General features: G+C 36.7%; 1 protein-coding gene across 6 annotated transcripts in view; it reads left to right on the top strand.

Moving 5' to 3' along the window:
- The window catches only part of FGD4 (FYVE, RhoGEF and PH domain containing 4), a 229,996-nt gene that overhangs the window by 80,197 nt on the left and 136,811 nt on the right, over positions 1 to 12,988 (top strand). The window contains exon 1 of one of the 6 annotated variants that reach the window (XM_070789823.1): positions 1 to 12,988. This exon is cut by the window's left edge and continues 51,117 nt beyond it. The exons of the other annotated variants lie outside the window; for them this stretch is intronic. The gene's annotated coding sequence lies outside the window, so the exon portion shown is untranslated. 6 annotated transcript variants of the gene reach the window in all.

Raw genomic sequence — 12,988 nt, 5'->3', positions numbered from 1 at the left:
TCAGCGTTGACCTATCTTAGCTGAGTCTTTATTATAGCCTCATTCCTCCTATTTCTATTTTCTATTTCTGCTACTTCCATTTCTAATATGTAAAAACTACATTTCAACAAGTTTCTTAGAATGTATTTATACATTTAATATTCTCTCAGTCATCAATTATTTGAGGATAAAATTCTCTCTATTTCTAAAGCATCAGCAAGGTGCATTGGCAATGCAACAAAGTTAAGGATTTCTTAAAATTACCAATGATTTATTGGTCTCCAAAGTCTAGTTGACTTGCCTAGATCCTCCTAGCATTGTGGCTTTAATGTTCTCAGGGTCTTTTCTGTTTAACTGAAAAACCACATTAAGTGAATGTTTTATTCAGAAAAAAACATTTTAAAACATATTTTTTATCTGTAACAAGGAGAAGGAAAATAAACATCTGGGTGTAACTACTGATAACATTTTGATGTGTTCTTACCCTTTGTATTTGTTGTTTGGTAAAGCTGAGGTCATAATTTACATGGATTTTTAAAAACCATTCTTTCCCCTTTCCAAATAACATTAAATATTTCACATTACAAAACTTCTTAGTAAAAATTCAATAGCTGTATGATATTCTGTTAAAAAGTAATACTTTAGTTGGCATGCACTCTATTGTTGAATATTTAATATCTTTAAAGATTTTGAACTATAAATCAGAGAACATTACCATTTTTTAAAGATTATCTTTGCAAGATGACTTGGGGGGAAAATCCCATTGTATTTGTTTTTTCTTAACTTTATTTATTTATTTATCTCTGTGTTGGGTCTTCGTTGTGGTGTGCCGGCTTGTCTAGTAGTGGTTGGTGGGCTTAGTTTTCCCCGGGCATGTGGGATCTTAGTTTCCCCATAGGGATCAAAGCTGTGTGCCTTGCATTGGAAGGTGGATTCTTTATCATTGGACCACTGAGGAAGTCCCCTCCCATTTCATTTGTATTCCTGATTTAAGACATTCATAATAGCTATACCTTAGAATTGTTTTGTAATTAATTTGTTTGTTTTTTTAATGTATTACTTTTGACTGTGCTAGATCTTTGTGCTGTGCATGGGCTTTCTCTAGTTGTGGCGAGTGGAGTCTACTCCTTAGTTGCGTTGACAGGCTTCTTGTTACGGTGTTTTCAATTGTTGCAGAGCACAGGCTCTAGGTACATGGGCTTCAGTAGTTATGGTGCTTGGGCTTAGTTGCCCTGCTGCATGTGGGATCTTCCTGGATGGGGGGATCAAACCTGAGTGCTCTGCATTGGCAGGCAGATTCTTAACCACGGGACCACCAGTGGTCCTTAGAGCACTTAGAACTTAAGGACAAGCGTTGAATTAGGATTTTAAACAAATGTGTTGGATTCCATGTTTGTTTAAACTTATGAATCACACATTTAAAAAACTTTTACTTCTGTGTGGCAGGCAGCCTGTGTGCTAGCTATTTTTCAAATGTGGATGACATTGCTTTCTTCATGGACTGGGATTTATAGAATATTTGCAAATAGGTGATCATTGAACACTGAAAGAGAACTTCCTTAACTAAAGCAGGTTCTTTTATGCCACAAGCTTCATGTGAATGGAAAACTAAATCTATGCATAGAAAGCTTGGGCTATGAAAATACTAGTGCCAGGAAAAACACAGATTCACAAGACTTCGGCCAAAGCCTTTGGTTTTTCCTTGTTTCACTAGCTTAGAAATGGCCTGGCCTGAGATTCTCCCAATAATTCAGCCACAAGAGAAAGAAAAAGCTTGTTGTTTTTCATTCCCATTGTGTAGAGGCCCCTATGTCACAGACTTGCACCAGCATGGAGTACTGACCTACCTTGTGGAATGAATGGAACTGAATTTAGAGTAACTTAAAGTAACAAAGTAACATAAATTCTTTAATGTGTCTTCTATTTAAAACTTTATAGGCATGATGATAAATTTTAATAGAATACAAATAGCAAGAGCAATATGAATGTACAATCAAAATATGAAAGTTTGGAGTGTTTTTTCCCAAGTAATTGTTTTGGATTGGAATATTTGATTTCAAGATTATAGGGGATTTCTTTTTTCTTTATACTGCTTCTGCATCTACCTTGGTAGTTTAGATGGGAATGTAAGTTAATACAGGGCTTCCCAGGTGACACTAGTGATAAAGAACCTGCCTGGCAATTCAGGAGAGTAAGAGATGTGGGTTCGATCCCTGGATCAGGAAGATCCCCTGGAGGAGGGCATAGCAATCCACTCCACTATTCTTACCTGGAGAATCCCATGGACAGAGGAGCCTGGTGGGCTACAGTCCATGGGGTCTCCCAGAGTCGGACATGATTGAAGTCAACATGTATAAAATATCTGACTTTTCTTCATAAATGAGTAAAATTTTAGAGAACATGTATTACACTTAGAAATAGTCATTTCTCCTAATTTTTATTATAATTTTAAAATTTAGGATTTTTTTGCTATTAAATACCAGATTATATATATAGATACATATATATATGCAGATGTTTTACCTTCTGAGCCACCAGGGAAGTATAGATACATATATTTTATATTAAAAAGAAGTCAAATAGGATTTATTATTGGACTTGCAGTTTTTATTCTCTAATGGTAAGTATGGATAGATTTATTTATAAGACCAAAGGAAACTCAGAACTAGGGTGAAAGCCACAGTAGTTCAAGGGTTTTTTTTTTTTTTTTTTGCCCGCATTTTTTTTTTAAGCCATCCCAACCTACATATGCTTCTTCAGAGTGTGCATACAGTGCTCACAGCATCCTCAGAATCAGCTTTGAAATGGAACCAACTGGACTCCTGTCCAGCTGTTTATACACTTCTTGGCGCTTCTCCTACCCATTTGTTTTCATCTTCCCAACTCATTTGATCCTGTGGCATTAGGGCCAACAGCTGCAATTGGTCCATAAAATAGCTGAATAATAAAATGCTATAATCTGATCCTTGTAGTTTTCGTGATGACTGAGTTGGTAACAGCAGTGCTATAGATTTGTTTGGCAGGTCAGGGTAAACATCATCTTTATTTTACCAGAAGAAAGTTTATGTATAAGAAGGATTGGTAATTGATCCTGAGTGGTATAATTGTATCTCCTGAATCCTAGTCTTGTTGTTTACTGAGTACCTATTAGACACAGTACTTTGTATTGTATGCACATTATTTCTAATCCTCAGAATAAGCTTGTAAGAACTGTGATATGACCTTAATTTTCCGGTGGTGAGAAAACAGACTCAATAAGGTTATAACCCTTATCAACATATTCAGTGTTACAGCAGCATTGTAGTATTACCTGGAATTCAAATCCAAGATCATGCTTCCAAAGTTTGTGACCTATCCATAGCATATTGTAGCAGTAGGTTTTTTTTTTATTGTGAATAGTATTTTATTTCCATTTTGCTGTTAATGACATCAACTACTATGATGAAAGTTTTTATGCACATTATTGTACATCAGTTAGTGGAATTGTTGCAAGTGCATATGTTCAGCTTTAGGAGATGTTGCCTGAAGGTTTTCCATAGTGGTTTTAGTGTGTGAATACTCTAATTCCCCTTCCTAGCCAGTACTTGATCTAAAACAATTTTAGCCATGTGGCAGGTATCTAGTGGTATCATTTTGTGATTTTAATTTACATGTCTCTGATTAATAATTTTTATATGCTTATTGGAGACCTTTTGTGAAGTTTCCAATTGAGACTTTTGTCCATTAAAAAATAGGTTAAGAGCCAAAAATAAAAAGAGTGAAAAAGAAACATTTAATATAATGTTGCACAGTGATAAGTGCTATTAAATACCAAAGACCAAAGTGCTAGGATTAATAGAAAGTGACCAAAATGGGATTGTGAAGAAAGAAAGGCCCACCTGAGAAAGTGGCATCAAAGTGCAGATTTGCATGAAATGTGTTATGGAAGCAAGAGGAAAATCTGGATAAAACATATGAAGCAGAGGGAACTGCAAGTGCAAGGGACTTGAAGAACTTGGCAAGGAAGTATTAAATTCCTATACAACTTTCAGCTTATGAGGGAAGGTAACAAGGCCTTTACTTTTACTCACCTTCAACTGTACACTCAGTAAGGTATTATTTGGCTTGTTTTCTTTTTATAAAGATCAAAAGCCTTCTGTTCAGTCACTGGGGTTCCATGTTTGAACTAGCAACTTCATGTTTTGCCTACTAATTGCTGTATAATATCTAAACATATTTACTGGTGATATGTTTTATGAATGTTTATTCAGTAAAATTGGACAGCCCTGATTGATTGGATGTGATGGAGGAGGGAGAACAGTTGCTGATTGAAGCAAAGAAGAAAGGAGTTTACTGGAAAGAGTCCTAAAGAAGCAGGAGTGTTAGCTGTGAAGGCGCCCGGGAGGAAAGAATGTAAAAAATGAAAATGCGGTTTACTGTCAGATGCTCCCAGAGAAGTACGGGGTAGGAGGGGTGGGCTGCTGATTGCAGTGGGCCGCTGGCCTTGTGGAAGCAGGATCAGGTCTGTGTCAGTCAGACAAGTGGGCTAAAGGGGAGGTGAGGAAATGGAGGCAGTGACCTGGGGTTCCCAAGTTTTGAGAAGTGTAAACAAGAAAAAGGATGAGATTAGACAGCTTGAGAAGAATCTATAGATGGAACCAAGAGCTTTTTGTTTTATTTTGGGTTTTGAGGGTTTTTGTTTTTTGGAAGAGACTTCAGTGTTTGGGTTTTTTTTTTTTTTCTCATAACAGGAAGTCATCCTTTGCTATTCTTGGCTCAGAGCAGACAGTTGTGTCTCCCTCCCTCCCTGCCCTTTTAAACTTGTTTAAAACTTCTTACAGCTATATAATTTTCTATGTATCCCAAGAGGGTTTACCTTTGTGATCTCATTGATCTTCTTGAGAGGGAAGTACCAAATATTATGCCTGTTTCTTAGATGAAAGCCTCAAAGCTCAGAGGTTGTAGCTGAGAAGTCTTTCCACTGATAACTTGTGGGGCAAGAATATTTGTACGTATATCCTGCCTTGCTCAGAGTTTGGGAATCTGTGTTTACAGCATTAACTAACCTTGATTTGCCCCTTATTCAAGTGGTTATCCTCTGGTTACCCCAGAAAAAAAATCTAAGTTTTTAGATATAATTTATAGGTCAGATTAAGAAGCTTTCCCAAATACCCCTTTACTTCCCCCCTGCCCACACACCCCTCTCACCCATCTGTGCACGCTCCTGTATCATACACACACCACTCATCCCACATACATACCTCTGCCACCCACACAGCCCACAAATGTTCACTTTAGTCCTTGCCCACAAAACTAGGCTACTTTTCTCTTTCTGCAGTTTGGATTTGGGGTAAAAAAAGTAGCTAGGTTAGAAAGAATTGATTTTATGAGCTCAGATTAGAGACTGTAAATACAATCATACCTTGTTTTCTTGTGCTTTACTTTATTGCACTTTGCAGATACTTCCTTTTAATTTTTTTTTATAAACTGAAGGTTTGTGGTAACCCTGCATTGTCAGATGATGGTCAGCAGTTTTTAACAATAAAATATTTTAAAATTCAAGTATGTACATTGTTATTGCACACTTAATAGACTATACTATAGTGGAACCATAACTTTTATATGCCTCGGGATACCAAAAAATTCGTATGACTTGTTTTATTGCTATGGTCTGGAACCAAAACTGTAATATCTCAGAGGGAAGTCTGTAAATCCCTAGGCTTCAACAATAAGGGTTCAGTTGATCATTCAGTTTTTACTGAATTTGCTTTCGTTCCTCAAAGGAAACCCTGTAGAATGCTAAACAGTTTTTGCATAAATTTGATCTAGAGCAATAGTTGTATGATTTGGTCCTTCAGGATATTTTTTAAGTTTTGAGGATTAACTGTTCAGCCTTGGATTTTTATATGCACAGAACTGGGATTGATACAGTTTTCATTGTAGCTTGATCTCAGTCCCTAAAGTATGAAAAAGAACATTCATAACATTGATATTTTGATCGTTTTTACAGAATGATGTTTGTGTGATATATTTTTTTCACTTAACCTAGTCCTAGTGTTAAAGTGCTACACTCAATATGCCAGCAAATTTGGAAAACTCAGCCGTGGCCACAGGACTGAAAAGGTCAGTTTTCATTCCAATCCCAAAGAAGGGCAATGCCAAAGAATGCTCAAACTACTGCACAACTGTACTCATTTCATATGCTAGCAAAGTAATGCTCAAGATTCTTCAAGCTAGGCTTTAACAGTACATGAACCGAGAACTCCCACATGGTCAAGCTGGATTTAGAAAAGGCAGAGGAACCACAGATCAAATTGTCAACATCTGTTGGATCATAGAAAAAGCAAGAGAATTCCAGAAAAACATCTGCTTTTGCTTCATTGACTATGCTAAAGCTTTGACCGTGTGGATCACAACAAGCTATAGAAAATTCTTAAAGAGATGGGACTACCAGACCACCTTACCTGCCTCCTGAAAAATCTGTATGCAGGTCAAGAAGCAATAGTTAGAACCAGACATGGAACAATGGACTGGTTCAAAATTCGGAAAGGAGTATGTCAAGGCTGTATATTGTCACCTTGCTTTTTAACTTGTATGCAGAGTACATCATGCATAATGCAAGGCTGGATGAAGCACAAGCTAGAATCAGGATTGCTGGGAGAAATATCAATAACCTCAGATATGCGGGTGATACCACCCTTATGGCAGAAAGCAGAGGGGAACTGAAGAGCCTGTTGATGAAGGTGAAAGAGGAGAGTGAAAAAGCTTACTTAAAACTCAACATTCAAAAAACAAAGATCATGACATCCAGTTCCATCACTTCATGGCAAACAGATGGGGAAACAATGGAACAGTGACAGTCAATGGAGGGACTGAACAACAAGTGCTAGACATCTATCCCAGTTGTAAGTGCCTTTCTATCCCTCATCTCCCGAAGAGGTGAAAGTCTTTGTTTTTTGAACATATTAAAAACTCATCAAGAGAAGGAAATCAGTGTCTCCTTTTTTTGTGTGTTCAGAGTTTAGGTTAGAACTTTTGGAAATTGTAGATGCTCAATAAGTCTTGTTTATAGAACATTCTTTGTTCTTAATCCTTTTCCCACTTGTCACAAATATTTGAAAAAATATAGTCATTAATATAATTAATATTAATATTTAGCATATATATTATGTTCCCAGAGAAGGAAATGGTAACCCATTCCGATATTCACGTCTGGAAAATCCCATGGACAGAGGAGCTTGGTGGGTTACAATCCATGGGGTTGCAAAAGGCTTGGACATGACTCAGTGACTAAACATATGTTATATATATGTACTCAGCATAGAAAGTCTTCCCTTGCATATATTTCACAAAGTTTCTTAGACAAAGAAAGATAAAAGAATTAAAACATCTAGATTCCAATTTAGGTGCATCACTTACTGAAAGAATATGGGTAAGGAGGAATGTGGAAGGCAGCAGACTAGGACCCAGATATTTGTATACTTTCCTCCCACCTCTGTTTTAGAATCAATATTAAATGTATGAAAAGACAGGGAATTTTATCCTAATGAAGATAGCAATAATCTAATGATGTGAAAAATTGGATCCCATTATTCTCATTTGGCTGAGATATAATATCCTTTTAATTTTAATAAAAAATATCCCTGGGGCATTGGTAGAATTGGATTAGAGTCCTGATGGTTGGAGTTTGATGAAAAAAGGGCTAGCACTCTGGAACTCCCTAATGTAGACTTACCTCAACACTTTTTTCTTTGCAGTATGGTAGCTGGACAGGTCCTAGAAAGAAAAGTGCTGCTGCTATGCTAACCATATCAGAGGAATGATGGGCAATTAAAAGAAAATGCTTTCATCAAATCAGGCTAGATTATTTCTCCATCATTGTTTTTTTCTTTGTTGTTGTTTTTAAAGACAGACTCTTTTTAAAAAATTTGGTATTTGTTTGTTTTTGACTGTGCTGGGTCTTCGTTGCTGCATGAAGACTTTCTCTTGTGGTGAGTGGGGACTGCTCTCTAGGTGCAGTGCATGGGCTTCTCTTTGCAGTGGCTTCTCTTATTGCAGAGCATAGGCTCTAGGGTGCACGGGCTCAGTTCCCTCGAGACACGTGGAATCTTCCTGGAGCGGGGATTGAACCCATGTCCCCAGCATTGGTCGGTGGATTCTTAGCTACTGGACCACCAGGGGAGTCCTGTTTTGTTTTGGTTTTGGCCATGCAGTACAGCTTATCGACATTAGTTCCCCATCAGGGAATGAACCTGGACTATAGCAGTGAAAGTGTTGAGTCCTAACCATTGAACCACCAGAGAATTCCTTACTCCATCATTGTTAAGACCTTACAAACTGGACAGAGAAGTTCCTTTTATTTCAGTGTTTTTTTTTTTTCTTTTCTTTTGCTTGTGAGGTACTTTGTACCTTACAAATGTGTATTTTTACTGTAAATCTTCTTTAAAGAACTTGTTGCAAAAGAAAAAACAGTCAAAAAAAAAGTTATATAGAATGTTAAGCAAAAATACAAAATTCTGTATTTTTAGACAAAATAATTTGAGTTTGTAACACAAGGAAACTAAATTGTGAACACACTGAGAATAATTTAAGTCTGTTTCATATTCACAGACAAAACCCTAACAATATCCAGTCACCTCATAATATAAGCTACTTGTCAAAAAGTGGTTTCAGCAAGGAAAAGAGAATGTGGGAAGAGCAGAACTGGTGGCAGTGTTACTCAGTGTGCCTACCTGGGGCATCTTTGTGCAGGTACAGTTGCCATCTCACCTGGTACTTTAGTGATACCTGCTGCTCAGAACTTTGAGTCTTACCACAGCCAAGGGTTGTACCCAGAAACTTTTACTATGCCATTTCATTCTGGAAAATAAACATTTATTCTTGCTCTTGTAATGCTTTTTTCTCCCTTTCCGCTGAAACTAGTAAGAATGAAGAGGAACCCTCCTTCCAACATTCATTCTCATTATTTTAGAATGGTAGAGATCTTTGAAGATGATCTAACTCAGCTCTCTCATTTCTGCAATTGAAATGCACAGGACCAGAGCCGGCAATGGCTTGCCATGTCATACCAGTGGCTAAGCAAGGACTAGAGTCCAGGTTTCTTAAATTCTAAACAGTGGTTCTGTCACTGAGTTTTGCAAAAGCTAAGGACTTGAAAACTTCCTTACAAAAATATGTGTCTGTGGGCAGATTCAGTAGTGAAGGGAGATAGAGTAGTACTCCCAGGGTTATTTGATCACTGCTTAGCTGACACAGTAACTACTATAACAGCTTGTAGGCAACATTGCCAACTGCCCAGTATTTGAAGAAGATATCAGGCTTCTCTGTTCCCAACAACTTTATATCTTGAGAACCTTTATGGGGATTATTGACTCTTTGTCACGTGCCCTACCGCTTAAGTATGGGGACCCTATTATTACACTCTGAGCAGTGTGGCTTAAGGTGCTATTGTGGAGACAATGTCAGAACAGCCAGAGGTGAACATGAAGCTAAAAAGGACACTACTGCCTACTTCCTTTTCTTAGATCTGTCTTTTTTTTTTTTTTCTTCCTGAGTGATTCCCACAGAATCAGTTTCCTAGAAGTGGTGAGCCAGATTCATTTTTGCTTTTTTCTATTGTCTTGATAGTAGATCCACCCAAGAATATAGTGGGGTAAACTTTGAAAAATATGTGTAGGAAGAATAAATATTACTTTTAGAAAATTATCATTTGTGACATTAAGATTTTTAGAAAACAGAAAGGAAAATATCAGTAAAATCTCTTCTTCACAACTGCTCTTATAATTTTGAGATAGATAGGCTTAGGCTTTGGTTTCTAAGAATCTCATTTTTTATTGCAGTTGTTCATAGCAAATACTCAGTTATGTATTTTTTTCCCCTGTACTTCCAGGAGGTAGTGTGGCATAATGATCAGACCCAAGCTTTGGTCTCACTTGAGATTCTAGTCTCAGCAGTGAGATGTAGGGCAAAGAACTTAGTTTCTGAGTCTCAGTTTCCATAACTAAAAAATGATTATAGTAATTCCTACTTCATAATCCCTGTGAGATTTAAATAAAATATTTATAAATGCTTATTATAGTTCCTAGCACAGACTAGGGACCCAACAAATAGAATATCATTATTGGTATACCAGTTGACATTTCCCTTATGCCCCATAGTTCTTGTGACCATATTTTTAACAATTGCATGATATTCTATCAAGTTGAGTATATTCCAGTTTGTGTAACCATTAATCTATTATTAGATTCTTGTTTCCTCTAAATTTGCCGTAGAATAAAAGATTTTTCAGCAAGCTGTTATTTATTCAGCAGATTCAGGAAATACTGTGTATAAGGACCTTTGCTTGGCAGCAGCAGCACAGAGCTCAGAGTGGAAAAGTCCCTAGCTTTGAGGGGCTCTCGGTGTGTAAGTGGAGATACGTGAAGAGAACTCTGGCCTGTGGTAAACGTTGGCACTGTCCAATTACTGAAAAAGTGCTGAGGAGAGGACAGAATGTGAGATTCTGCTTAGAGAGACTCACGGAAAGCCAGAGAGGGTTGTGGGAGAGGAATCAAGTGATGGAGGTGAGGTGCAGGTTATTAAGGGCTTTTAAATCTTTATACAGAATGCAGCATTTATCCTCAGTGCAAGGGAAAGTCAGTTTTGAGAAGAGAATTTGCATTATCTGCTTAGGTTTTATAGCCTATACAAGGCGAAGTGGAAGTAGAGAGTTTATTTAGGAAATTATTAAGGAATCTAGGTGAGAGATGGTATGTCTTCGACCAGGTGGAAATGGTGGAGGTGGTAAGAAGTGGCCATATTGGAAGAAATAACTCACATCATGAGCTGTCAGGTTGGATGCGAAGATGTCAAAGAAATAGAAAAGTCAAAGATGGGCTCTCAGGCATTCAGCTTGAGTGACTGGAAGAGTGGAGTTGCTGTTTCCAAAAACAAGGAAGGATGCAGGAGGAGCTGATTTGGGGGAGAAATCAGGAGTTAAGTTTTGGGATGTTATGTTCGAGATTTTTATTAAACATTCATGCAATAGATGTTCAATAGATAGTTTTGGGATGTTACGTTCGAGATTTTTATTAAACATTCAGGCAGAGATGTTCAATAGATAGTTAGACATAGAAGTGTGCAATTCTTGGAAAGAGAGGTTTATCCTGGAATTATAAATTTGGGAGATAGCTATATATTTATAGTATTTTAAAAACTTGGTACAGTTATTTTACCTATTACTACTCCTCTCATAGAATTTTCATTGGTATTTTCATTTTTTAAAAATCCAAATAAACTTTAGGATCACTTTGTTAAATTCATTTTGTAAAGTATGCTGGACATTTTACTAGAAAAATGTACATATGTATTACATATATATTTATATATAAATTTACTAAAAGACTGGTAATTTGAAAAGAGTTGGCATCTTTAAAATGGATCTTTGTATCCAGCAATGCATTATTTTTCTCCATTTAGTTTTCTTTTATTAATATTTCTTCTGATAGTTCATTCTTTGTCCCCCAAATAGTTCATACACAGTTCTTGATAGTATTATTCCAAAGTATTGTAAGATGTCACAGAAGAAACAGAATAAACTTTTTGGCCAACCCAATACACTATTTGTTGCTGTAGTTAGTAAATTTCATTTTATTGATGTTCTGATGTTTTTGCCTTATAAAGGAATTATTTTGATATATTTAGCCACATCATTAAATTTCAGATGATATAAATAATCTCTTTGATTTTAATTTTTCCCCCTAGCAATACAATCATATCATCTGCAAATAATGATTTTGTCTTTTTCCTTTCAACATTTGTGTCTTACTTCTGTTCATTCCAAGAAAAGAAGTCCTGAATTTAAGATAGTGGCTAACTATAAAGCAAGGAGGTAATTAAGACATAAAAGTCTAGTTATGGCTTACAGTTGTTGTTTTGTTTTTGCTTTAGGCCTATCCTAATTATTTCTTTTCCTTGCCTTTGAAAAATATATTTCTGTTGGATTTGAGTGCCCAAAGTTCGTCTGTTTTACATTTATACATTATCTCCAGTAGTTGGTCTTGATGGGGTATATATTTGGTTTTCAGTCATTTTGCTCTTCCAAGGACATATTCTTTGATTCCTTGAATACCATGAATTCAGGGGAAGCTCTTTTCCTGCTGAATCAGCATTGAACTTTCATGGATGCAGAACCAAATTAAAGCCCGTAGAGAGTACGTAACCAAGAGATTTCAGTCATATAATTGGATAAGGTCCTAATGAAAATGTGAAGTTTAGAAGCCTCTCCCTCTCCCCCCGAAAACAAAAACAATAAAAATGAATTCATATAAGTTTAAAAAATTAATACGTGTATATTTATAGGACAGTTGCTTTTGAAAACTTATTTTCAAGCTAAGTTTTACAAATTTGAAAATTTTATTTTAAAAAGTCTAAATACAAAACCAGTTTCTCTTCTGATGTGGATTGTAAATCAACAGAAAGGACTTGCTGATACAGCTTAGATTTCTGGAATGCGTTATCTTGAATTTTCAAGTTTACTTTCAAGTTTTATTTTTCTGTTTGTCAAGTTAAGCCTCATGTGACCTTTTTCTGTGAATGAGCAGTGGACACTATCTGGCATGTTAGCGCTTTGTACCTCCAAGGGTAGATTTGCAGGACAGCTTTTAATTGGCCTGCATTGCCTTGTTTAAATAGCCAAACACCTGCTAGGCAAGCCCCTGCACATGTGAGTGGCTATATGTTCCTTCCGTTAGGATTTGCGAGGCTGGAGCACAAAGACAGCAATTGTTACCCAATAAGCAGTAGTCACACAATTCTACCAATCGCCTTAGGAGGGCTGGTTACCATGGAATCCACCATCTGTTCACTCCCCGTCGGAATGTGATTATCCTTGCTGGGGTGGGAACTGGGAGCGTGTGCAGTGTGGAATTATCTGCAATGGACTGGGTTAATGGGAGCTAGATTTGGCTCACTAGAAGAACAGATGAAGGGAGTTTTACTTCTTAACCATTTGTGACTACTAACCAAGAGGAATAAATTCAGCTTTTATAAG

This window comes from Bos indicus, chromosome 5, assembly GCF_029378745.1.
Source record: "Bos indicus isolate NIAB-ARS_2022 breed Sahiwal x Tharparkar chromosome 5, NIAB-ARS_B.indTharparkar_mat_pri_1.0, whole genome shotgun sequence".
NCBI lineage: Eukaryota > Metazoa > Chordata > Mammalia > Artiodactyla > Bovidae > Bos > Bos indicus.
Note: the sequence above shows the minus strand (reverse complement) of the source record. Positions and strands in the feature narration are given on the sequence as shown.